The sequence below is a fragment of the Pieris rapae genome, chromosome 16 (assembly GCF_905147795.1).
Source record: "Pieris rapae chromosome 16, ilPieRapa1.1, whole genome shotgun sequence".
NCBI classification, from domain to species: Eukaryota; Metazoa; Arthropoda; class Insecta; order Lepidoptera; family Pieridae; genus Pieris; species Pieris rapae.
The window spans coordinates 4,242,174-4,266,443 of record NC_059524.1 but is presented as its reverse complement, the minus strand read 5'-3'; the positions used below and the strand labels follow the sequence as shown (position 1 = coordinate 4,266,443).

At 31.4% G+C, this 24,270-nt stretch overlaps 1 protein-coding gene and 4 long non-coding RNA genes across 6 annotated transcripts in view; 4 read left to right on the top strand and 1 right to left on the bottom strand.

Annotated features, from left to right (window-relative positions):
• Window positions 1–24,270, bottom strand: part of LOC110999663 — a 125,092-nt gene that overhangs the window by 60,240 nt on the left and 40,582 nt on the right. The window contains exon 3 of one of the 2 annotated variants that reach the window (XM_045631691.1): window positions 18,889–18,928. The exons of the other annotated variant lie outside the window; for it this stretch is intronic. The gene's annotated coding sequence lies outside the window, so the exon portion shown is untranslated. The remainder of the gene's footprint in view (window positions 1–18,888; window positions 18,929–24,270) is intronic. 2 annotated transcript variants of the gene reach the window in all.
• Window positions 17,057–17,325, top strand: LOC123689874. The gene is made up of 3 exons (XR_006750745.1): window positions 17,057–17,113; window positions 17,181–17,195; window positions 17,263–17,325. It is a non-coding gene; the product is annotated as an uncharacterized LOC123689874 (long non-coding RNA).
• LOC123689873 lies at window positions 17,798–19,364 on the top strand. Its single transcript, XR_006750744.1, has 5 exons — window positions 17,798–17,854; window positions 18,163–18,216; window positions 18,972–19,019; window positions 19,171–19,227; window positions 19,296–19,364. It is a non-coding gene; the product is annotated as an uncharacterized LOC123689873 (long non-coding RNA).
• On the top strand, window positions 19,715–20,744 carry LOC123689872. Its single transcript, XR_006750743.1, has 3 exons — window positions 19,715–19,817; window positions 20,573–20,635; window positions 20,706–20,744. It is a non-coding gene; the product is annotated as an uncharacterized LOC123689872 (long non-coding RNA).
• Window positions 21,390–22,240, top strand: LOC123689871. Its single transcript, XR_006750742.1, has 3 exons — window positions 21,390–21,464; window positions 21,938–22,008; window positions 22,075–22,240. It is a non-coding gene; the product is annotated as an uncharacterized LOC123689871 (long non-coding RNA).

The window sequence follows — 24,270 nt, the reverse complement described above, 5'->3', positions numbered from 1 at the left end:
AGCCGTGGTCTTGGAGACCGCACCTGTGGCTACAATAAACCACTTTACGGCCTACAAAAGTGCTACAGGAAATTTTGAGCGTTTCAGATTTTTACCGATCGTAAATATTTATGGAATACTTAAGATTGTTCGAGTACTGAATAACTTGTATACATAAAAATATGCTAGTGTGTGCGTGTTATTTTGAGTTAAATAAACACTGCTCATTTGTAGTTAACTTCTTTAAAAAAAGTGGTAATTTTAATGATTTAAATATTAATTATCTTTAATAATAATATTATCTGTAAGACGAGATATTTGTAATGTAGAAAAAAACATAATTATATAAATTGATAGCCCGTTGGCAGGTTAAATTCGTAACAGGTTTCCCAATCCTTACGATTGGCGACTAATCAAATTCTGGTGGCAGTATATACCTCAAGTACAATCAAGGATCATTATATTGAAATTATTACGTACATATAACAAGTAAGTGAAACCAATAAAGTCGTCGCAGCCAACTGTAACTTCTCAAAGATGCATAATAAACAAATTGTGAGTTAATGAGATAATGAGACAATGACAATTATTATTTAAATAATTTAATAACACAATAGTGTGAAAATATAAAAGTAACGTTTTTAAGAATTTCCTTTGTTCAAAGTCGGTTAACAAAAGACAGTTGAAGTACAGTTGGCAACGGTCCACAGTTCGCAGACAGAGCGTAAGCTAATAAACCTTCCAAATTCGTTGCTCAGACAGTTCCCGAAGGCGTTATTAAACGATGAACCGGAACCGGAAGGAAGTATCTACTTTGCTAATCGTTATTCGCACGCAATAGCTAACATAACTCTTCGTTATATTATCATATAATCAAGCGTTATGTTTTATTTCGTCTCACGTGTATTCATAAGTAAATTATATCGTATATTAAAGTCAATAAAAGAAAGTATAAGTAAGTGATAAGTATAAGTATCATTAAATTAAATCACAAATTAAAATAAGTATAGTAAAAAAAATCATACATAATAAATGAAGCAGGTTAAACTGTGTCCTATATCCAACCAAGTGGCCTAGTTAGCGACATACAATACAAGCTATTAGAGTCGTTCATGTGTTAACCAGTTTAGCTCTGTGCCTGTTAAACGAAGGCAGAAATAAAACAAAATATAGGGTATCGTTACTATGCGGGCACATCCGTTCGACACGAACACTATGAATATATCCTATTAAAACAGATTGATTATTATATTATGTAGTTTTTTTTTAAATATTTTACTCATTTGTTTTGGGCTTGTCTTAAAGAGTTCCCAGTATCGTACAATGTTTACATAATTCTTTAAAACGAAGAGGTTGGCTTTTTGTGCTTTCCCTGATCGGGTCCGATTTTGTAAAGCATATGGATGTAATTGTCTCAGTGTAGTGATGTCGCAACCTTGGGAACACGCTGAAAAATTATTTAATTATATATAATAGCTATCGCAATCAAAAACACAGGCTGGCCTAGCATAGTGAAAATATGTAGTTAGTAACTACCCCTGTACTACAGGTTTTCTAAGACACCTTAACAATAACTAACACGATTAAAGATTAAAAAAGAAACAACTTTATGTTTCTATAGTGGTTTAAAATAAGCAAGTGCGGACATTTGCTTGTCAGCAACAGATTAAGTGTAATCGATATTATAGTAAGTCAGTCAAATCTGTTAGAAAGAAAACTAATTCAAAACTGCTTATATTTGATCGTAAAAACTGAGTCGTAACAGTGGATGACGTAGAAGAGAATTCAGTCGGCACCTTTGATTTCGGTCTATATAACCGGTATGTTGTTCTAAACGATGTCGTCGTAAACAGTTTTGACTATTTATATTATATATTTTTTTATTATTGTGGTCGCCATATAAAAACTATAAACAGAATATTATAATCCTATTTGGTTCTAGTAATAAATGCATAATCAGTGGGTGGATGGGAATCAGTCATAAATAAGGTAAAATGAATTTACTACTTTAATGAGCCATTAGTAATGGATTGGAAACTGAGAAATAAATTGAATTGTTTTTCTAAATGAAACTTCTAAATGCAAAATAATATTAAACAGATACGATTCTTAGTTTTTAATGTCCTTTAAGAGTCAGGCGAATTGTTGATAGCAAATAATTTAAGGCAAGCGTTTCTTATCTGTTCCCGCCTGCAGGCTTTGCCACACCGCAATCTCATTTACGCCTGCATAACTCTTCACAATGCATTAGCTTATTATTTTCAAATGAAAATTATTTCTATGAATATTTTCATAAATTGTCTACAAATTGTGTACGTTTGCTCTTTGTGGATTTCGTGGAACGGGTTGTTTTTTATTAGCAAGTCTGTTGCACTCATCGATTTTAAAATATATATAGATAAGAAAACGTTTTTATAAAGTTTATACTATAATCTTGAGTTAAAATACTTATCTGACTTGACGCTATTCTAGTTTCTGGGTAAGAAAAGAGATTTTATATATGTATTCCAATATTTATACTATGTTCTTGAGTTAGCAAATACTTTTCGAATTGACGCTATTCTAGTTTCTGGGTAAGAAAAGAGATTGTATATAATCCAATGTAAAATTTGCTTTTGTTTCATTTGTAGTAGATGCTCATGGGCCGTTAGATTCAAGTGCACTGGTGCTAATTAAGGATTGAAGTTGGAGCCTGGTAGGCGATTGTACTGGTGACACCAGAGCTGGTGCTTTCCTCGTTAAAGTACGTAATACTGCAATTCTGTGAGGAAGGCTCCCAGCATTAAAAGTACACTGCCACAGGGACCAAACTTTTTCAATTTGTTTAATTTTTTATTATTATTATTTCTACTATGGTAAGGTTAGTAAATTGCAAATCGCAATCAAAGATATATATAAAATATATATCTTGTGTGTTGGAAATAAATTACATGAACATACTCCAATATTATTTTAATTGTAATTAACCTATATTAATTCTTAGTTACCAATTTAAGTTGCGACAGTTTCCGATTGAAATATTAGAAATAGTCTGTTAGACATTACACTAAATTGGGGATTACATATAAAATCCTACTATTCATATAAAAGCATGTTTCATTATCACCTAACATTAATAAATGTTCACTACTGTGCATGCAAGTATAAATGCAATCTTCATGAAAGTAAAAAATTCAAATGTTATTCAACGAAATAGCTGGATCCTTATCTGATGACAAGAGGCGGCGTCGACTGAGAGTATTTATTTTGCATTTAATGAAAAATTTTGCTTTTTCACTGCGCCTTTCATATTTTTCATAACTTTAGTTAGGATATAGGCAAATGCTATGTTTGTATAATTGTTATAATGTTGTAGACGTTTTAACAGATATACTATGTATATTAATTTAATATAAATAGGGTATGACAGTTTTTTCTTTATTTTTCGTAGATTGTTCTTTTGTTCCATTGTCCGTTTTTCCCAGTGGCAAAGGCGTCCTCCAATCTTCACCATTCTGGTAAAAAATTCCTACTATTTGGGTCTCATTTTAAATGTTTCATGTCGTAAGAAGTTATTAGATTAGGTCTGTATCATCTTTCAATAACCTCGTTACGTTATATTCAAATTCAATTTAGTAATTGTATTTGCACCTGACAATATAAAAAGATTAATGAAAATTGAAAACTCAATCTAAATGCAAAATTCAATTGAATTCCCTAAACAGATACATTTGATTTACATAAACAGTTGAATCCTTTGTTTTCTGACCTAAACAGCGCTTGATCTTGGACACAAAGGGAGATATTAAAACTCCTCGCTGCAAAAGCGTTTGTATTTAAAAACGAAGTATATAAAAGTTTTTCAGAAACATATGTTTTATGAAAAATTTATTTATTCAAACTATTGTCTATTATAGCTCTCGTGTATTTAATTGACGTTTGAAGCATTGAAGCTACGTAAATGATGCATCGTTATCCTTCAATTGTTCGGCATGTATTTGGTTAGCCTCGATTCTTCCAAAAAAAACTTAGTTCCATTTTCGGACGACAGCCACAGGGAAAAACTTTATGTTTATTTTACGTGACTCTCTCTACTATTTTTGTGATTGATTTTTGTCATAGACAAGTAGATCTGTGGCGTCCAAATTATTATTGATTTCCTCTATCACCAGGACACAAAGCAAACAGGAATAATATCTTTGGCTAATACAAGTCCGCATTTTGTTATAAAACATGCTATGCCCATGGACACTCGGTAAAGCACCGAATTCAATAAAGCATCTTAAAAATAAATACATTAGTTTCCGTTAAAGAAGTTATATTGGACGAAATGATTCTATAACTGTTTGTCTAAATTTTTTTTGTTAGTATAGTAACACATCTCTATATAAATTCAATCGAATAACACCTCTTTGAAGAAATCGAATGAAAGTGAAATTTGTACGTGTTACCGTTTTGAATGTCAGCCATATGTTGCAGTGTGATTACAATTCTTTTCAAACAACATAATCCGTTAGATTAGTCGTAAAGTTGGACATTTATCTGTGAGGCGGCACGTTAAATGAGGCAGTTAAAGCTTTTATAGCTCGATCTCAGACGTGCGTAGCTGAAACTAGTAGGATGCGGAACTACTATACACGTTTAGTATCTAAAACACTCGTTCCTAATTAAAGCACTTTAATGTGAACTAGCGACCCGTTCAGTATTGTTACTCAGCATCTCTGTTACCTCAGCTATCTACATCTTAGAACTAAGATATATGGAATTATATTTGCATTTATACCCCTATGCAGCTTACATCCTAAGATTTTCTTAGAATGTCTCATAAAATAATTTGTGTAAGTAAACGTTCAGGAAGTGTTTAATAGACAACGAAAAGAGGAGGTTCTTAATTTAAATTTTAAATATCTGTAACGGTAGGAGATCATATCGATATTTGATATTATTCTCTGTTATTCATGGACAATAAATCAGCTAAATTAATAGACTTTAGTGCAATAATGTTCTATTTTTAAAATGTAAAATCATTTTAAAAATAGAACGTCATCATTCGTCTTGTAGTGTTAAATACACTACAAGATGAGCACTTAAGTATAAACATTTAAAAAAAGGTATAATTTTATTGATAATCTATGTACATAGGTAACAGAGTCCAATAGAAAACCACTTTAAAAGCCCACGTTAGTTCAATCTACCTCCTTCAATAGAATAATTAAAACGTTTACGTGCACTCAGTACGATTAATGACAATGCGCCAAGTTGAGATTTATTCAACCTATATGCGAAGAGCACTAACGCTAACTAAACGTGAAATTGTGCTAAAACACGTAAAGAAAGTTATTTGAACATTGTATGAGATGCAGACATCAAAAGACGTATATCAAAGAGTGTTGAATATAGGGACGCGGCGCCCTCAATGTATGAAGGGGGCCCGTTCAAATTTACATGAAGCCAATTTTCAAAAAGCAGGAAATCTCTATGCCTTTGTTATGTTGTATAAATAGGTAAGGTGATATATAGTTGAAATGGAAAGTGCAATACTATAAGTATACGTATATATATATTTTTTGCAACCATGGTTGTTATAGAGAAACGGTTTTTAGCCTAAAAAGATATACACTAAACGCCGAGATATTAATTGCAAACGAGCAAATCTTGTTGAGCAACGGTTGTTGTTTGTTAGTGATGAGTTACAATTAATTTATTTCTTTTGAAGTTTCTTAAGTATACTTGTTTACCTATATGAATAAAGATATTTTCTTTGTTTGTTTAGTATTAATTTCGAAAATCTGATATATATACAGTTATAATCCCGAAAGTTCGGCACATACTCTACGGAAATTGGAAGACTCAAAGCTCTTTAGTTACATAATGGAAATTCACGATTCCCGATAATGCATAGTTGAACTTCTTGTTTGATAACTTAATTTCCTACTGTAAGTGGATAATTTTAATTAAATGAATCTTTGATATTTTGGCACGTGGTTTCAAAATAATTGTTTTTTGGCTGACCTTCGTATAGCTCGTGAATCAATTATTTTTTATTTCCCCCAGATTAATAACACAATTAATAAAACTGTATACAAAACTGCATGTATATATTAAACAAACACTTGGGCACTACTTTGACATTATGACTTATTCAAAAGTAGGAGATAAAGGAGAATATTAAAAGAAAAAAGTTAATATTAAAAGCGTTCTGTGCAATTAATTAAGTAATTTATATAAAAAATGTATTTTTTCATAAATGTTATAGTCACCTCTAAAAACTATGAATAGAAGATATTGTGTCTGTTTGTATTAACGGTAATTTAAAAAAAACTTTAAATTCAACATTGCGTAAAATAAACAACCGAATACATTACAACCAGTGGCCGAACTTTATCATTTATAATTTTAATTATTAAATAACCTTCGTACGGCTTGCAACCACAGATTAACTAGAGACTAATTTATTCATAAAAATAATTGCCTTTTCAGCGAATGTTTTTTGTTAATACATAGTTATAATGTTACATAAGTTTTGATAAATGAAAAGTTTTTGACTACATTTATACGACAATATGCAGGCTAGCTTCCCCTAGGTTAGCTAGGTTATACTTCTAAAATAATTGTCTTTCTCTAATCATTACAAACAAATGAAAAATTATTTCACGTGTATATGTACTATAAATAAACTTAATAAACGCAGACAGGGAGACGTGCTCATACTTCATCATCACCGAATGCCATAGATGAGACCTCGGTTGTCAATGGCACACAGTTAAGTTAACATATTTATGAAAAAAACGTTATACTAATAATAAAATAAATAATAAATCAGTGGCGCTACAACCTCTTTAGTCCTTGACCTCAGATTTCTGAATCTGTTTATGATCATTTTTAAATCTAATAGGCAAGTAGGTGATCAGCCTTCAGTACCTACCTGACACACGTCGTCGACTTTTGGGTCTAAGACATGTCGGTTTCCTCACTATGTTTTCCCTCACCGTTCGAGCAAATGTTAAATGCGCACATAGAAAGAAAGTCCATTGGTGCACAGCCGGGGATCGAACCTACGACCTCAAGTATGAGAGTCGCACGTTGACGCCATTAGGCCAACACTGCTCATTTTTTTCTCAAAAGACCAGTAGGTCTTTATTATCGTATTAGTAGTAACTAATAATAAGCTTTGTAAAATAAAATCTAGAACTCGAGATAAAAAATTATATAATGCTCGACAAAACGTCGAGTTAAAATTAAGATGAGACTAAACATTTTTACATTTATGATAACAGGGGTTAGATTTAGCTCTGAATCTTAGACTGATGATTGATGATGATGGCTCTGAACTTAAAAATACGGTTATAATCTGAAAAAGAAAACCGTATTTGCGTAAGTTATTACTCATAGGCATATCAAATATATAAAAACATTTAAGGACACACACTTTAAAAACCAGCACGATCCTACAATTCTTTTAAAGTTAATTTACCTTATAGCTAATGAATTCTCACAAGGATTAATGAAAACACCATTCAGCAGAAATAGCCTAATAAATTAGCTTGATGGATGTTTTCTCTTTGAATGTTAACTGTTGGGTGTTATAAATATTCAACGCACTTAACACGTACAATAAAATTGTACGGCGGAGCTCTGTACACGGAAGACTATATTAAAGGTCTAAATAGAAAAATGTTTTTGTATGGTCCTATGTAAGCTTGCCGTAGTAAACTTCTAGGAGATTAAGCTAAAAATGGTCCAATTATGCACTAATTGCTTAAGTAAGCTGTATTTCTAGCATAAACGTTTTCATAGGTTTATCAATAAATTGTTTTTACTACTGTTTGGTTCTAATGGCTATTGTTACTATAGTATATTGTTAGATATTCGACATTAAAGTAAGAGTGTTGAAGATGTGATGTAGTGTAATAATTAGTAGTAGTAGCGATTTTGTTTTTTTAATATGTATAATAATAAAAATAAAAAATATTAATTGACAAATGATTTTAATGACATGAATATAAACGCAGGTAATTTTAATGATTAGTTTTTATGATGGCGCAGGCAAAATAATTAGATGATAGCACAGTTTGGTGTATTTTTCTAAGAAATTACATTTAATTACAACAAAACTTGTAATATTTTTACAAATTTAATTACTTGACAAACTTGGAAAATTGACTTTTGTTAGAAAAAATTTAAAAGTTTTTCGCTTATTTCCGGTCAACAGCTTTTACTTTTGATATTTAATTACTTGATTTTTCAACTGACGAGTCTATTGTAAAAGATTTAATTTTCGTATGATTTACGTTATTTACATTAATTACTACGATAAAAATTACGTTAAGTTACAATATTGTCTTCAACAGACATTAAAAAACGAAAGAAGTTTATTAGTTCGTAGTACTAGTAAAAAGAAGACAAATAAGACGTATAACAATTCCTAAACGTAAGAAAAATTACACTTAAATAGGAGCTTGTTGAATAAATGAAGGGACATTAGAAGCCTACTGGGACGAAAAATGCAGAACGCGAGTAATTCATCGTGAATAATAAATTTGGTCACGGTGGGGATTTCAAAAGTCTGGGCAATTCTACAGCTACAATTTATTGATCTTAGGTTAGTGTCATGATAATTAAAAAAATAATTCATGCATTGAAAAAAACTAACAAAACACAAGGAAGTATTAAAACAAGCAATAGTATATTCACTGTTTAATGGAGAAGGAAGATGCGCAAATGGCAATTATAGGCGTCTAGTTTACAGCGCCTCTGTCCTTACAATGTGAAACATTCAGTTACAGAGAAAAAAAAAAAGAATAAAATAAACTGAAACTGCCGCTAATAAAGGCATAGGATAAGTCAGAAGCTCACGAAAACAATTAAGAGATAATGACTAATAGATAAGTTTTAACGCGACCGAAGCTACGTCGGTAATTCGTACACAAGTTGGTTTTTTTAAAGACGCTCAATGGCAGTAAAAGTTTTTGCAGATTGTTTCTAGTTACTTGGAAAATTTGGGTTTGAGGTAAGACATTTAAAATCTAAAGGTTTCTGGAAAATAAAAATAAATATATAGAAAAAATTATTTTCTCGTTACCATAAATATTTCCTTCCTTAGTTCTTATACATGCGTAAACATTTAAACTGTATAAAAACTATATGTATACATCGCATTGTCTTCGGCCCTTTTACTGTAAATTGTAGAGAAATTTTCAGATAACAAAGGCAGATCAAATCTTTCAAAAACGAAAGTTGCTCGTGAGAGCGGTCCGAATAAATCGCACCTTGAAAACAATGCACATATTGTTCAAAGTGTCTACCTCAAAAACTCAAAAAAACTGTGCGTTAAAAATAAAAATTACATGTAGCTTTTATTCAGGTTACATTTTGCGGTACTTACGTATACGTATATGTTGTTGTATATTGGTTAATGTTCTGTGTACAAAAATCATCAATGGCAGTTCCATCCATATGATCAACAAGTCTGTGTCAGTGTATATTAACTGCTCTATAAAAAGTTATTAAGCGATTGACTAATCACCGGGTTCTCACAACTTACTAAAGGCGAAAAACAAATTTCAACATTAAATATAATGTTCTCGATTCCCAGAATCGAACCCCCAACACCCCGGATATCGGGGCGCCCTTCGAGGCCCTTCGAATTCGTAAAAACGATCATAGTTTAAACATACAATACAAATTGAATTGAATTAAAAATTTATCAAGGGTAAATCAAGATGGCAGACTCATGAAGAACTCATGATTTTAATTATATAAATAATATAGCGCCTCTATTAACTATGTAATAACAAAATAAAAAAAATCAAATGTGGTTCTAAAAGGGTTGCTTAACATGCTTGGTACAAACCAATAGGTCCATTCTCCAACCAGCAAATATAACAAGCGCTAACAAGCTTCTTTGTTTAATTATCAAGGCGTTTACTTCAAAAAGCCCAATTTGTGCAGTGAATTGGCCTGCACAGTTACTATATCGATTCACACCAGTGTCAACAGAATGCAGTATCCCCACTGACCTATATCGAAGCTTCAGTTTGCCTAACACTTACATAATACATGTAACAATGAATGCCTAGTTAAAATGGCCCTCATAAAAATTTACGGTTATTGAATCAAAGTTAACGATACTGTCAAGCGTTAACAAAGTAATAAATTTCAATTTTGTGACACGATCAATGTTTAGCGACACTTTTAATGTCCGATAAAAGTAAATGAGAAAGTTTTATTAGTAGCTGTATACTTGGCTGCGGAAATTAGAACAAAATTAGATTTAATTATTGATGTATTGTAAACATAGAAACTTCATTATTTCATTCGTTTGGAGAAGGTTTATATAAAAACAGTGTTACCACTGGTCTTGGCTCACTTAAATGTCATTGCTTGTCTCGGCGTCCATGCATCGGGTTGTCTCTCTCCCTAAAATATGGAGAGGGGTCCGATGGCTGGCCATGCGTCATACTCGTGAACGTATACAAACTTTGTGTAAAAGAAAAAAATTGGCAATTAAAGAGTGTCGGATAGTTTATTGCCAGTTCTTCTCTTCCATTCTACGCCCTTGATTTTAGAACTGGCAGTAAATGTAAAAATAGAAGCATTCAAAGTATTTTTTTTTTTGATGTTCATAAGTGCACATTATGTTACCTACATGAATAATAGATATTTGAATTTGGCGTGGGAATTCTGTTTCACGATCTTTTGTTTCTTCTAATATGTAAGTAGGCGATCAGTCGTCTGTGTATGACACTCGCTTTCGACTTTTTTGAAGTTTTCCTTTATCGTACGTGTGACTGTTAAATTCGCACAAGGGTAACAATATATTCTTGCGACCTTCATGTAACCGAGATCACATGCGTAAAACAGGTGTATATATTACAGTGCCTTTTACGACTAACTATAAACATTTTATTATTAAGATAATACGCAAACTAAAGCGAATATTTAGGGATAATCTGTACCTATAATTTGACAAGGGTTCACCAACTGAGTTTTACCTATAGATATTTATTACTGAGACACTTCCACTTAAATTAAATACGTCACTCAAACTTCACCCCACTAATTACTATAAGTCTAAAATTACACAAATTGTTTTAGTGCGATGTAAATAATGCGGTGTATTTTGCAATTCGAAAGGATAGGTATATTAAAGATGTAAGGATAAGCCTAAATCGAATCGTTAGGTGAAAATTAGCATCTCAGAGACACGTGACAAAATACCTTCGCTACGGCTTAATGAACGGAGAACACTGTCATTAAAGCCTTTACGAAGGTGTTACGATTTACATAAAACCCGTCGGGGATGAAATGAATTGTTACCTAAATTTATTAATCGCAGGATTTGCGTATTGATTACTTATGTACTCAAAGGAAATTCTGTTAGCAATCGAATTAATGTGTCGAAATTCAAATACAACCTCTTTGATTGTTTACATTTGAGTCGCTCATTTAATAATTAACAGTTAATTCAATCTTGAAGTTCGGAATGGACAATAACACGGAGGCGGGCAAAGTTTGCTGTGTTATTTCAGAGGAACTCAAGCCGAGGGTAGCTAAATCTTGCTCTATAAAAATTAACTGCCTCCCACTGAGCGACTCCTCTTTGTTCGAGTTATGTGCGTTCTTTGTAATTGGATATTATAATTTACATTAAATTAAACAGAACATTTTCGAAAAAGTTCTGCGAATATTACAATGCAGTGTGAAAATACAAAATATTTAACCTTTATATACAAATAGTGTTTTATTAATTTCACCTTTCATACCATACGACCTAGTTCCGTTTGTATATACGGATTACATTACCATTGAGTAACATACATAATAAATTTTCATATAAGTAGATCCAGACGATAAGGCTGATAATATCAAAATGTCCTGAATCTGCGCCAGGATTCTCTTCCTTTTGGCTGTCTGCCAAATGTGAACGTCGTGGGATACAGACGGAATAAAAAAATTCATAATAATTTATTACGCCAATCGCAAGACCATCGAAATTGCGTAATCACATTTCTCCCTTGTTATTTACAACTAGTTGTATATAAATATAGGCCCAGAGCTGCAGTTCCAATAATTAAGTCGTAGCTTTTCGCCTAATACAGTAATAAAAAAATATCTGAAAGCTATAGTATTATCTTTTATTAACTAAACTTTTACACATTTAAAGAAAAACACTTTTTTAACGGATTAAAGTTATGTATTATTATAAACTATATTATATTGCAGAAACCCTACATCTTTTAGTCGAAATCAACTCCGGGGAAATAAATACAGATAGTACAACATTTTCTACAGATGTGATACTTTTTTGTCATTTAACAAATTTTGTCTTCAGTCACCGTGACCACGCACGCTGTAAAGCACGCGAAACGTCGGTTAAATTTAAAATTATGTTTAAATAATTAAAAGTTTACAATATTACATAACTTTAATCCGTTAAAAAAGTGTTTTTCTTTAAATCTGAAAGCTATTTAAAAGCTATATGAAATGTAATCCTTATTTCTTTTTATCTATAAAATACTCTTAAAGGAGTATACATTCACTTGGCTTCAGTGTATCTTATTTCCAAATAGTTAAAACTATTTTGAAAGTATTATAGTAACATTTTAAAGAGCACTATTATCTAGGCTTATTATTGAAATTTGCTAAATTATATTTTAATTTTGGAACCGTGTTTTAAGCTTGGTAAATAGATGTCAAGTGATTTTTTTATATTAAAGGAAATGAAAACACGCGTATAGAACATATAGATTTTATATGTACGAATTTAGTACTATTTGGTCGTGGTATTCCCCTTTTAGAGTTCGAGTCTTTCAAGTACACTCAATGGTACTAAGCGGGCATCTTAACTTTGTCAGAATTCAGCACGAAGAATGGAAGCTGTCGTCTGTTCTTCAACAATGAGATCTCCTTCTACTCTCACTTACTGTAACGGATCTGAGCACTTTTGAAATATAAAAAGATGTTTAATCAGTAGTTCATCGGATCTTTTAAATCATAATGCTAAACAGGATTTTAAATAGATTTGAAATATACTGTCGAATATTTTTTTTAATTCAAACCATAATTGAGATAACGTGTTCAGTACAACAACTGGAATACATTTAACCAATCAAAGTGTGTATGATTAAATGTACCTAACGTAACCTACTGTACAAATAAAATGTAACAATCATTGCAGATGCGGATTTGAGCGTGACAAACAACAATTTGATTCTTTCACTTTGGAGAAAGGTGGACGAAACTTTAGCAAACACGCTTTCAAAAATACATAATAATGAGTGAAACATCGCGAATTCGATAATGAAACTTGTCATTTGCAATAATATTACACAAGTCATAGGTGTTAACAAAAAATATAAATTGATCGATTGTTCAATTTGTAATCCCAATTAAGACGAAATAAATTGTTGCTTTATTCCAAACGTGATTTATATTAGATTCTGCGACATGATTCATGACTATATTTCAATAATTCAGTAAATATTTTACTAAATTTTTATTTGCAGTGAATTTGACAAGGACTATTTGAAGTAAAAGAAAACACTTTTTCACCGGATTGAAGCTACGTTTTACGACGTTTCGCGTGCTTTACAGCGTCACGCACGCTGTCGGATAAATTTAAAATTATCTTAAATAATTATAAGTTAAATAAGTGTTTTCTTTAAATGTGTAAAAGCTATAAAAGCTATAAAAGACAATACTATTTGAAGTAGTAGTATAAGAAAGTAGTAGTATACTTGAACTATTTGAGACTCATGGGGTTGGACAATTAAAATGGCTTCTGTCTCTTCACTGTAAATATTACTATAATAGATTTACAGAAACCCAGTAGCCCATATGTGACATGTGTAATGAAGGAAATCCTGTGTTACTGCATTTGCAAGGCAACAATGACGTCATCCCTCCCGGACGCAGCTGTAGCCTGGGAAAGTGGCGCCCTCACCCCCCGCCCGCCCGCGACGCGGACGTCAATCATTATGAACTTGACTTACATTTATTTTATAGCAAGTATATTTCTATTAATCACATACTAGGGGATAAGTGATAACCAAAAAAAGTGATACAACGTCGTTTTATCGTGTTATACATTCCTAGTATACAGGCATTTGTTTAACTATTATTGCATACATATTCTGGTTTAATCATCTATCGTCTAAAACTGCATCAAACTTATAAAGGAAAAGAAACTGAAATAAACTAACAGTGTCAGGAAACTTTGTCTTGGTACAGTCAAAAATCTCAAGTTTTTTAAAGTATAATAATATTTACAGCTGACAACTCAACTAGACAATTTAGAAATAAGTAAAGTAGTAAGGTATTCGTTTAATCTTATCACCAAATATTCTATTCTATCTGACTAACAAAACTACGTAGACTTGAGGCACGTCATCTATCCGTTTTCCACCGAGATTAAACCAAGCACAGCAACGGAAGGCTTAAAATCGCATTTATAGCATCTCTGGATACTTAAGATTGTCCCTTAGATTATTTCAAGTATTTTGACATCGTAAACTTAACTTTAAGTATTGAGAATTCAATATTTTTTCATATCCTTTTGATATATTTCTTTCGAAAATATTACTTATATACATATACAATTATATATTATACTTTGTTTTTCACCATCAATGTAAATGACATACTTACTGTAGCGTACTTTCAAAATCAAATTAAAAATATTTAAAAAAAATCCATGTATAACGATAGGGCATGTCTGCTTCTAAGATAAAACAATACAACAGTTTAGCATGTCTAAAAGTATCTCCTAAATAGCTTCAGTTGTCAATATAGCACTTACGGTAAGAGGCTGTCACACTTACTTCCATCCAATTCGATAGAAATAGGCTGTTCGTCCTGCATAAGCGGAAAGTGGTTACAATTGAGTTTATAGTATATAATAGTTGCAAGTCTGCACCCGCCTGTCTAGACGGCGCGTCTCTCGGCAAAATTATGTGACGAGGGCGGCATTACACATTTCGAGGTTATTTGTAATAAATCGATCGAAGCTTATATTTCATATGTTTGTTCACATTGAAGACTTGACGATAGGGAACGTTTGAATGGATCGTTACGTCTACGGTTTCTATATTTATATAATACGAAATATTATTGTATGTATAAAATTAAGAAGACATTTGATTCACATAAAATCTATTGTATTAGAAATCAACTTTTTAGGATTAGATTAAAATCTCATGTTTAAAGAAAAACACTTTTTTAACGGATTGAAGTTATGTATTATTGTAAACTTATAATAATAATAATAACCAACTGCGTGATCACGGTCACTGAAGACAAAAGGTGTTAAATGTCAAAAAAGTATCACAGCTGTAGAAAATATTGTATTATGTGTATTTAGTCGATACCGACTCCAGGGAAATAAATACAGATAATATGTACAACATTTTCTAATGTGTAAAATGTGTAAAAGTTATGTTAATAAAAGATAATACTAAAATCTCATGTTATTATTTTTCTTTAAATAAAACTACGCAGCGTTCAAGCTGTCAATGTTGTAGGTAAGGAGAATTAATAGGTTTAAAAAACAAAGTTTCCTTTTTCCTTACCATCACTACCCAAAACTACTTAATTAAATTAATGCTCTATTAGTTTTAACCAGAGAGACAATATATAGAAGACAACTAATTATTTTAGAAAACGTATTGCATGCATGGCTAGTTCTAGAATATTTGATTTATCTCCAACAGAATACGATCTTGATAAAAGAACAATGCTTCCTTTACGAAACTCAATTGTGATTTGTATATTTTCTCCACGGTGAGAGTACTTTTAATGGTGTAACTAGCCGACAATGGAATATGTAGTCATGGTAGGAATTGCAATAAATACAGATAAGTATAGCTTTTGTATTAGAAACAGAGGTAAACCTTTCTTTTAATAACATTTAATACAGCATCGAGGTTATATAAAAAAATACACTTGACAAATTATTTACTAAGCTAAAAACGCGGTTCCAAATTTAAAATGCAATTTATCTAATTTAAATAAGAAGCCTAGATAATGGTACTCTTTGAAAGGGAACTATAATCATTACTTTCAAAATCGCTATTGAGCTATTTGGCAATAAGATACACTGAAGCCTAGTGGAGTCGAACCACAGAATGCAAATTATTATTTATCCTAAGCGAAATAAACACATACTCATCGTTTTAGCTCCATTGTGTAAATACACAATGTAATGAACAAATCATTCAACATTTAAAGTTAAACAAGAACCTAGATTCACGACCAAGTGATTGCTGATAGTTATACATAACTAATATTACTATATTTTATCAGAAAATTGGTTTTTGTAGAAAGTAACGAGCCATTTTAATTGAAAATGATTTATCGAACGGGAATTTTGTATATTCTGCTTATTTTAGTTCTTTGTGACCTGGTATGTATGACTGGAGAATTTTTTGACTTAGTAAATACAATGACGTTATAATGAGAATGGGTTTAATGCAGATATCGTCCTCGTATCTCAGGAGACAGAAAAGAAAAAAAGGTAAAATTACATAACTTATCTCTCGATGAAACGTTCGTAAACGAATTTTTAATTCTAAGGTATCAGAGAAGGAGACACTGAGCAAAATATAAACGAAGAAGTAGGCGCTCAACTAAATAGCAATGAAGATCTGGATAATAAGGAAAAATCAGGAGCAAATAGTGACGCTGAGCAAAGTAATCAAAACGGCCAAGACCTTGATCAAAATCACAGTGAAGCTAAGCAGAATAAGGAAAATAATTCTGGTAAACTTGAAGATGTAAACCACAATAACGAACAAGATGTAAGCGACGCACAAATAACAGAGAATAAAAACGATGAAGATAATATTAGTAAAAATGATGGAAAAGACATTGAAAATGAAAAGCATGCTGAAACTAATGAAAACAATACACTTAATCATGATGAAAATGAAGGTTTGTTATGTTAAATGAATTATGATATTAATTATAATAAATAAAGACATATATTTATTTCAGTTCAGGCACGGGCGTTTACAGTTGGTAGGTGTTCTTTTGAAACAATAAAATCACTATATTTTGTCAATGTTCTATAAAATAAATTTTAAAACATCTTTGCGAACAGGTGACACTTTCACACCACAAGAATTGTTGCCAATAACGGAAAAATTATTATCTAAAGGTAAATATTTTTAATTAGTATTTTTTGAAGTTTATATAAATTACTGAAACTGTTTTGTCAATTTCAGTTAAAAATCCGGGAGGTGAGTAAGTGATGAACTTAGCTATAAACATTAAAGAGTTAATAAAGAAAATGTAAAACTTTTTCAGAAGGAAAAGGCTTTGTGAGCTCTTCCAAGAATCCTGAACAACTCGCTGATAAGCTGTTTGAAGCGTTCTGTAGGTTCCTTGTAATAAATTTAATGATTATTATGATAATTTATTCTTAATTTAACATCGCGCATTTGTTGGGTAATCTAATTATTTGGATAGAAATAAAATTTCAAGCACTACTTTAATAAATTGATTGTAATTTTAAAACGCTACTATTATTAAAGCTTAATATGAATAAATCATTTTTATGGACTTACCGATATCTGTTTGTGCATATTTTTTATTTAAATTTACTTAAATCAGTTAGAATAGTAGTACCTAACAATAATAACATTCTATTTTCAGTTATGACGTTCAAACGTATAGTTGTATTATCAGGTATTTATATAATGGTTATCACATTTTTAAATAGTAGTCTTATCACTAACATAAGAATTATTTCAATCAATAAGCCGAAGATATACCATATAAAGAAATTTCAAGTGCTGGATATTTAAATATGCCTTTCATTAAGCTAAATGTTTGTGCTTTACAGAAAATGACATTGACGGACTCGACGCCCTACAAGCTCTCGCTCTCAGCGGCGAAGGTATTTTTTTAATCTATAATAGAATAAATCAGCACTTAAATGCCTACACTACATAAAAATAACATGCGTAACATTATCTTTAAATGTTCAACCCTAATTCAAAATTTCCTTTTCTGTGTCCTCTACAAGAATCCTTTACAATTCTTATATTCTTAGAGAATCAAATCTTTCAATAGAGCAACAGCATTTATTTATTTGTCTCCCTTGGGTGAGCCGTAAGCCTAGTTAACAACAATGAAATGGTAATGTTTTTATGAACAGTTTCATCAATTCCATTTTATTGAAATTTAATATGAAATTTATTTTAGCCGTTGATTATACTGAAGATGTTACTGAACCAGGAGAGATTGTATTCTTACGAGGTATTAAATTTTACAAGTTTTATTAATTGTACCTTTTTTTAACTGGCTTAACTTTGAAAATTACTAAGAAAATATTGTGTTTTACTTTGAACTTAGAAAAAAGACGTTTACTATTTTGGGATTAAAACTCAATGCCCCATTTTTATGTGTATTGAAAACCACGCATCGTACTTTTTATCAATATGGTCGGATAGTTTAGATGTAAGAATAAAGAAAACATGACAGGGTGCATAAAATTCATTTAAGATGGAATGGCCATAATTTTAAAAGTATAGATATATTTTTTTATTAATTCTCTGGGGTTAAACCACTACCTGCCATATCATCCGATTTAGGGTTGACGTTGATTTATGGAACAACCTGAATACATACAGAAGATAATGAATCAGTCAAAACTCATATTTATCAATTATAACAAATTTTGTATATGTTAAATAATTGGATTTATTGCGATATTTCAGATTATTTTACAGCATCAACGGATGCACATCTTCAATTCTGTTTCAATTTAACAAACAATTTCTTTCGCATAGAGTTAGATGGTGGATACCATCCAAAATAAATCAGGCCCTGGTGAGAAGAAACATAGGTTGTGTGGGTAAAATGACTGCTCCTTAAGCGAGACCCTTTTAAGTTTAAGCTTCATTTTATCTTAAAACCAATTTAACTTACCTGTTAAAAAACTTTAATTATTCCAAAGCATGTAAGAAATCTGTAACAAAATTATTTAAATTAATTTTCTTTTACCAATCTAGGTCAAATGGTAAAAATGAGCAGTTACCCAAAGAAGACTAAATATAAACGTGAGTATTATTAATTTGTTTTATTATTATCTAAATCAGAATAATAATCATATATATTATATAGCAATACAGTAACAAACATTTACTTATGGCGACTCGAAACACGATACAGTCTACTAAGAAAATTCTATATCTCAAATTCACATTTCAGTTATTATGAAAAGCCTTAAGGCGAATGAAAATAAGTTACGGACAGGGAAACGTGGAGGTATTTAATATAAATTAATGGATATTTATAATTACAACCAAAATAAGCAATTTGATTATTTTTTCAAGGAATTAAACTTGCTAAGAAATTAAGAAAAAAGCGGCGTTTGGTGGTCAATAAAAGAAGAGTGGGGAAAGGTAAGAAATTAATTTACGTAAAATTTAAGTATCCCAAACTCGCAATATACAAACACAGTAAAGACTATACTTTAAACAAAACCATATTTTGTGGTTAGTTTTTAAATTGGTTCGTGCTTTATAATACTGGCCTTTGATTTTCAACGAAGCAATTATAGAATTGAAAGGTCACAAGGTTAGTCATATGTATTTACTATATGAACCTATACTATGTACTAATACGAGAATTAAGTAACCCTAGGAGAAGAGAACCATTGCTGGCAATAGTTGAATAAATAATTGTGTTTATTATGTATAAACGACAATCTTATTTACTGACGTATATAAATTCTTCAGATGTCAAGCAGAAGCCAGCGTGTCATTGGAGATATGAGTGCACATCTCCAACAGAACTTGACTCGTGTCGAATTTATACTCAGTGCATTAACGATACAAAGGCAACTAAAGCTGAATGTGAGTTCAATCATAAAATGATCGCTCCATTAACGCCCCAACCTAATAATTTATTCACAATCTCATCATCAGACCGTGATAGGCGATCGATCTCCTATCTGCATCCCAATAACCAAACCCGCCAGAAATGGGACGGATAGAATGCAATCTTTACACTCATATTTTATTATCAAAATAAAGTAAATGAAACCGTACAAATAATAATACATGTCTATGTTAAAACATATCAAATAGCTTTTAAATTATTTTAAAAACTGGCGTAAGTTAAAATCTTAACATATGATATAGGCACAGTTGAACTGTAATTTTCATAGAAAGCCCTATCCACATACACCGATCCGACCTACCATGGATAGCTACTATCGACAGATGGCAATACGACATATATATACGACATATGTATATCGACAATACGTCGATTTGTTATATACAGTTGAATTAAAAATCTCTATCTCAGATGGTCAAAAATGGATTGAGATAGGTTATTGGTTTTGGGCGTTAATCGGTTTTAACTGTCATTATAAATGGTATTCTTTGTAGTTGGTAGTAAACCCAATTATTTGTTGCCATGAGTTAATCAGACAACCAACCTAACACCCAGAAATTATTTATCCGGAAATGGAACTTGGATTATAGCTTGTGTGTACGTAAATGGAGGCAGTGCTTCCTTGCGACGATTAATCTATATAATAATCAATAGCAGTATATGATAACATTTTTAACGGTTATCATTGTTCAGAAATATATTTTTTCAGATATCGAAGTGCCACACAAAAACGACGAACATTCGAAAGCAGTTCAAAATTTTCGCAAGATGTGTGAGTATAAAAAATAATGTTATATATCATTTGTTTGTTTATATGCTTTATTTACCTCGTTAAATTTCAGTAGGATTATCACTCATAGACGAAGAAGTAGAGAAAATATGTAAGTACCCATGTCATTTATTGATAATTTGCGTGTGTTAAAACATAATCTTTTTACAGTGGAGAATCGTATCATTCGTCTCAAACCACTGCCTTTGAGTAAGTACTTTTATAGACATGGCTATCGCATACTTCTATTTTCATAATAAAATTAGACTTTTATGTAGGTAAGCGTTTTATTTTTAATGATACTTATAATAACGTTGGAGCAGTGTTGGCCTAGTGGCTTGAACGTACGACTCTCATACCTGAGGGCGTAGGTTCGATCCCCGGCTGTGCACCAATGGACTTTCTTTTTATGTGCGTATTTATCATTTGCTCGAACGGTGAAGGAAAATATCGTGAGGAAACCGACATGTCTTAGACCCAAAAAGTCGACGACGTGTGTCAGGCACTGGAGGCTGATCACCTTCTTGCCTATTAGATTTAATGATCATGTAACAGATTCAGAAATCTGAGGCCAACCAATGAGGTTGTAGCACCACTGATTTTTTTTTTATAATAACGTTGAGAAACGAAGGTACAAATCTATTATTTACTTTATTTCCGCTCAAGACCAATTTTAAAATAAGTACATTTTACAGGGTGTTTTTATTTTAAACAGACATTTATAAATAAACAGAATTCTAACGTTTACCCTTTTCAGAGGGTGGAAATAGAATTGAAAGGGTGGAGAGCCTCTCCGAATATTTTAATAACATTGCAATGTTTCAAGCTAATAGTATGTATTTTTAACGTTTACCTTGTTTTAGATTAGATGATGCAATATTTTTGTCGTCTTCTTAGATTTGATCCCCTTTAAAACAACCCACGATTAGGTTTAAAGACATTTATTCTCATAATATACATTAGTCACTTACATGAGAATACTTATATGCTAACGTTACAATTTGAAAAAAAAATGATAGAACTTGGATGAACTTTCATTTCCGTAGATTGGGATTAGTCAATAGATAGTCTTTTAATCTTAATTAAAATATTGCTAGGCTGCCTGCACTTGTTATATTTTGTGGGAGTCTAATATGCCGCACTACCGTTAATTTATAAAAAAAATCCTTACTTTAAATTAAATTTTAATCTCACAAATATCTCTCTTAAAAAGATTACAATAACTTGCACACGTTCGATCCTCGCATCAATGATGACTATACTCTATATTCTATATAATAAATATTATGAACGTAAAAATTCCAGAGCCAACAAACGCGTTGTTCGTTACTCCGGCTGAAGAAAGTACAGACAATGACAATAATGGAAATGAAGAGGTATTTCTTTTCTTACATTTATTATTACTTTGAATATTTTTACATAAATAAATCTTTGAATTTCAGCCCTCGCCCGTTGGTATTGAAACTGCACCGGAACGAAGGAAATTTTTAAAGATGCCAAAAACTACAACACCGTATTAAATACAATATAGTTTTGTATTTGTAGCACATGTTTAATATATTGTGTTAATTCTCGAGTTTCAGATAAACTTATTTAATTATAATAGTATGTAAACAGTCAACTTTATATTTATTCTCTTTAAAATTGTTTATTATAAATTTAATATATAAAATTCTCGTGTCAGGGTGTTTGTAATTAAAGTCCTCCGGAATGGCTCGACCGATTTCCGTGAAATTTTGTGTGCATATTTAGGTTAGGTCTGCGAATCGGACAACATTTATTTTTCATTCCCCATTCAAACCTAAGAAAAGTCTAAAAAATATATTATTTTATATTTTTTTAGACTTTTCGTATGTTTTTATTTTTATGATAGAGCATACAAAAATACATAATACCCTCATATTCACACTTCTACGATAAACCCGTATTTTTTATTGGTAATTAAAAACTTATGTCTAGAACTTTGAAGTTTATACAGAAGAAAATAATAGAAAAACTTCTCATTCCGGAAAACGAATAGTCTCTAGGGTAGCATAGCAACCTGTTCCATGTTGGTTTGTGCTGAAAAGGTAAGCTAAGTAAAATAAATTAAGGAGAAACGAAATTCGCGGGGGCAGCTAGTATTATATAAAACATTTTGTTTAGCTATACTCCGGTCAATTTAGACATCCAAGGTTACAAAAATTCGCACTTGGCTGAATATTGGTAGGATTGCTCAATACACTATTATAAAGGAAATGTGAAAAGTCCTCATCGATCCGGCACGTGCAAAAAAATTTACTCGGGTTCAAAGGTCACAAAAACGGGTTTTTCGCGATTTTCAGCAAAATGGTAAGTTTTATCATAAAATTAGCTCAGACAAAAATTGTATATCAGATAATTATCTATAAAAAATGTCTAAATACTTTTTTTCCTAAGAGCCACCGTTTTTGAGATATAACGATTCAAAAAGTTGAAAGAGTTGTAATCGTCATAATATGCACACGTTTCCACGCCACCTTTGAGGTAGTGTACTTAGCGCGTTTTTTTAATGTGGTTTCCCCGGTAGGCCTATTCCACTGATCTTTTATGATTCTGTTTAATTTGAAACTATTGAATAACTGTAGATATTGACAAAGGTTGAAAATGATGAAAAGGGTGTAAATTACAAAAAATAAGAAAATTTATCCGTCTGAATCTAAATCATCATTAACTTCTGCTTTCTCTTGTTCTTGTTCTTCTTCTCTTCCTTCTCCTTCTCCTTCTTCTTCTTCTTCATCTTCTTAATTCTGGGTGTTAATAAATTGTTCCAATAATGACACATCGCATGTCTCTTCGTCAACATCAAATGAATCTTCAATTGTTGGCAATTCAACATTGGAGCATGACTGGCCTTGACAGTTTGTACATGCTACAGAACAAAACAGTCCGACTTTTTTGCAACCACATTTTGCACTACATCCTTTTTTACAGTTCCAAAAAATGGTGTTGAGTAGTTTTTCTGGTGCAGGTGGAAGTAAAGTTTGAACTGGCTCTAATGAATTGTCGACCAACTTCCAACCCCAGTCTTTTGGGTCTAACTGATTACCAAGCCACACTTGAACTTGGTAATATACCGGAAAAACATGTTGATGAGCAGCCGCTGAGGTTGGAGGAAGACATGCTAACTGCACTTGTTTTTTATTTCGAGTATTTTTAACGAAACATGCATATCTGAATTTATCTAAGCACGTAATTTTTTTAGGAGCTCCATACATAGCGAGAAGAATTTTCATATTTTATATGTGTAAGTCACACTGACCGATAGAACGATATTTTTGCTTGTATTACGGCTTCAGTGATGTATATACGTGGTGTACTTATACATGTTATGACGATTACAACTCTTTCAACTTTTTAAATCGTTATATCTCAAAAACGGTGGCTCTTAGGAAAAAATGTATTTAGACATTTTTTATAGATAATTATCTGATATACAATTTTTGTCTGAGCTAATTTTATGATAAAACTTACCATTTTGCTGAAAATCGCGAAAAACCCGTTTTTGTGACCTTTGAACCCGAGTAAATTTTTTTGCACGTGCCGGATCGATGAGGACTTTTTACATTTCCTTTATAATAGTGTATTGAACAATCCTACCAATATTCAGCCAAGTGCGA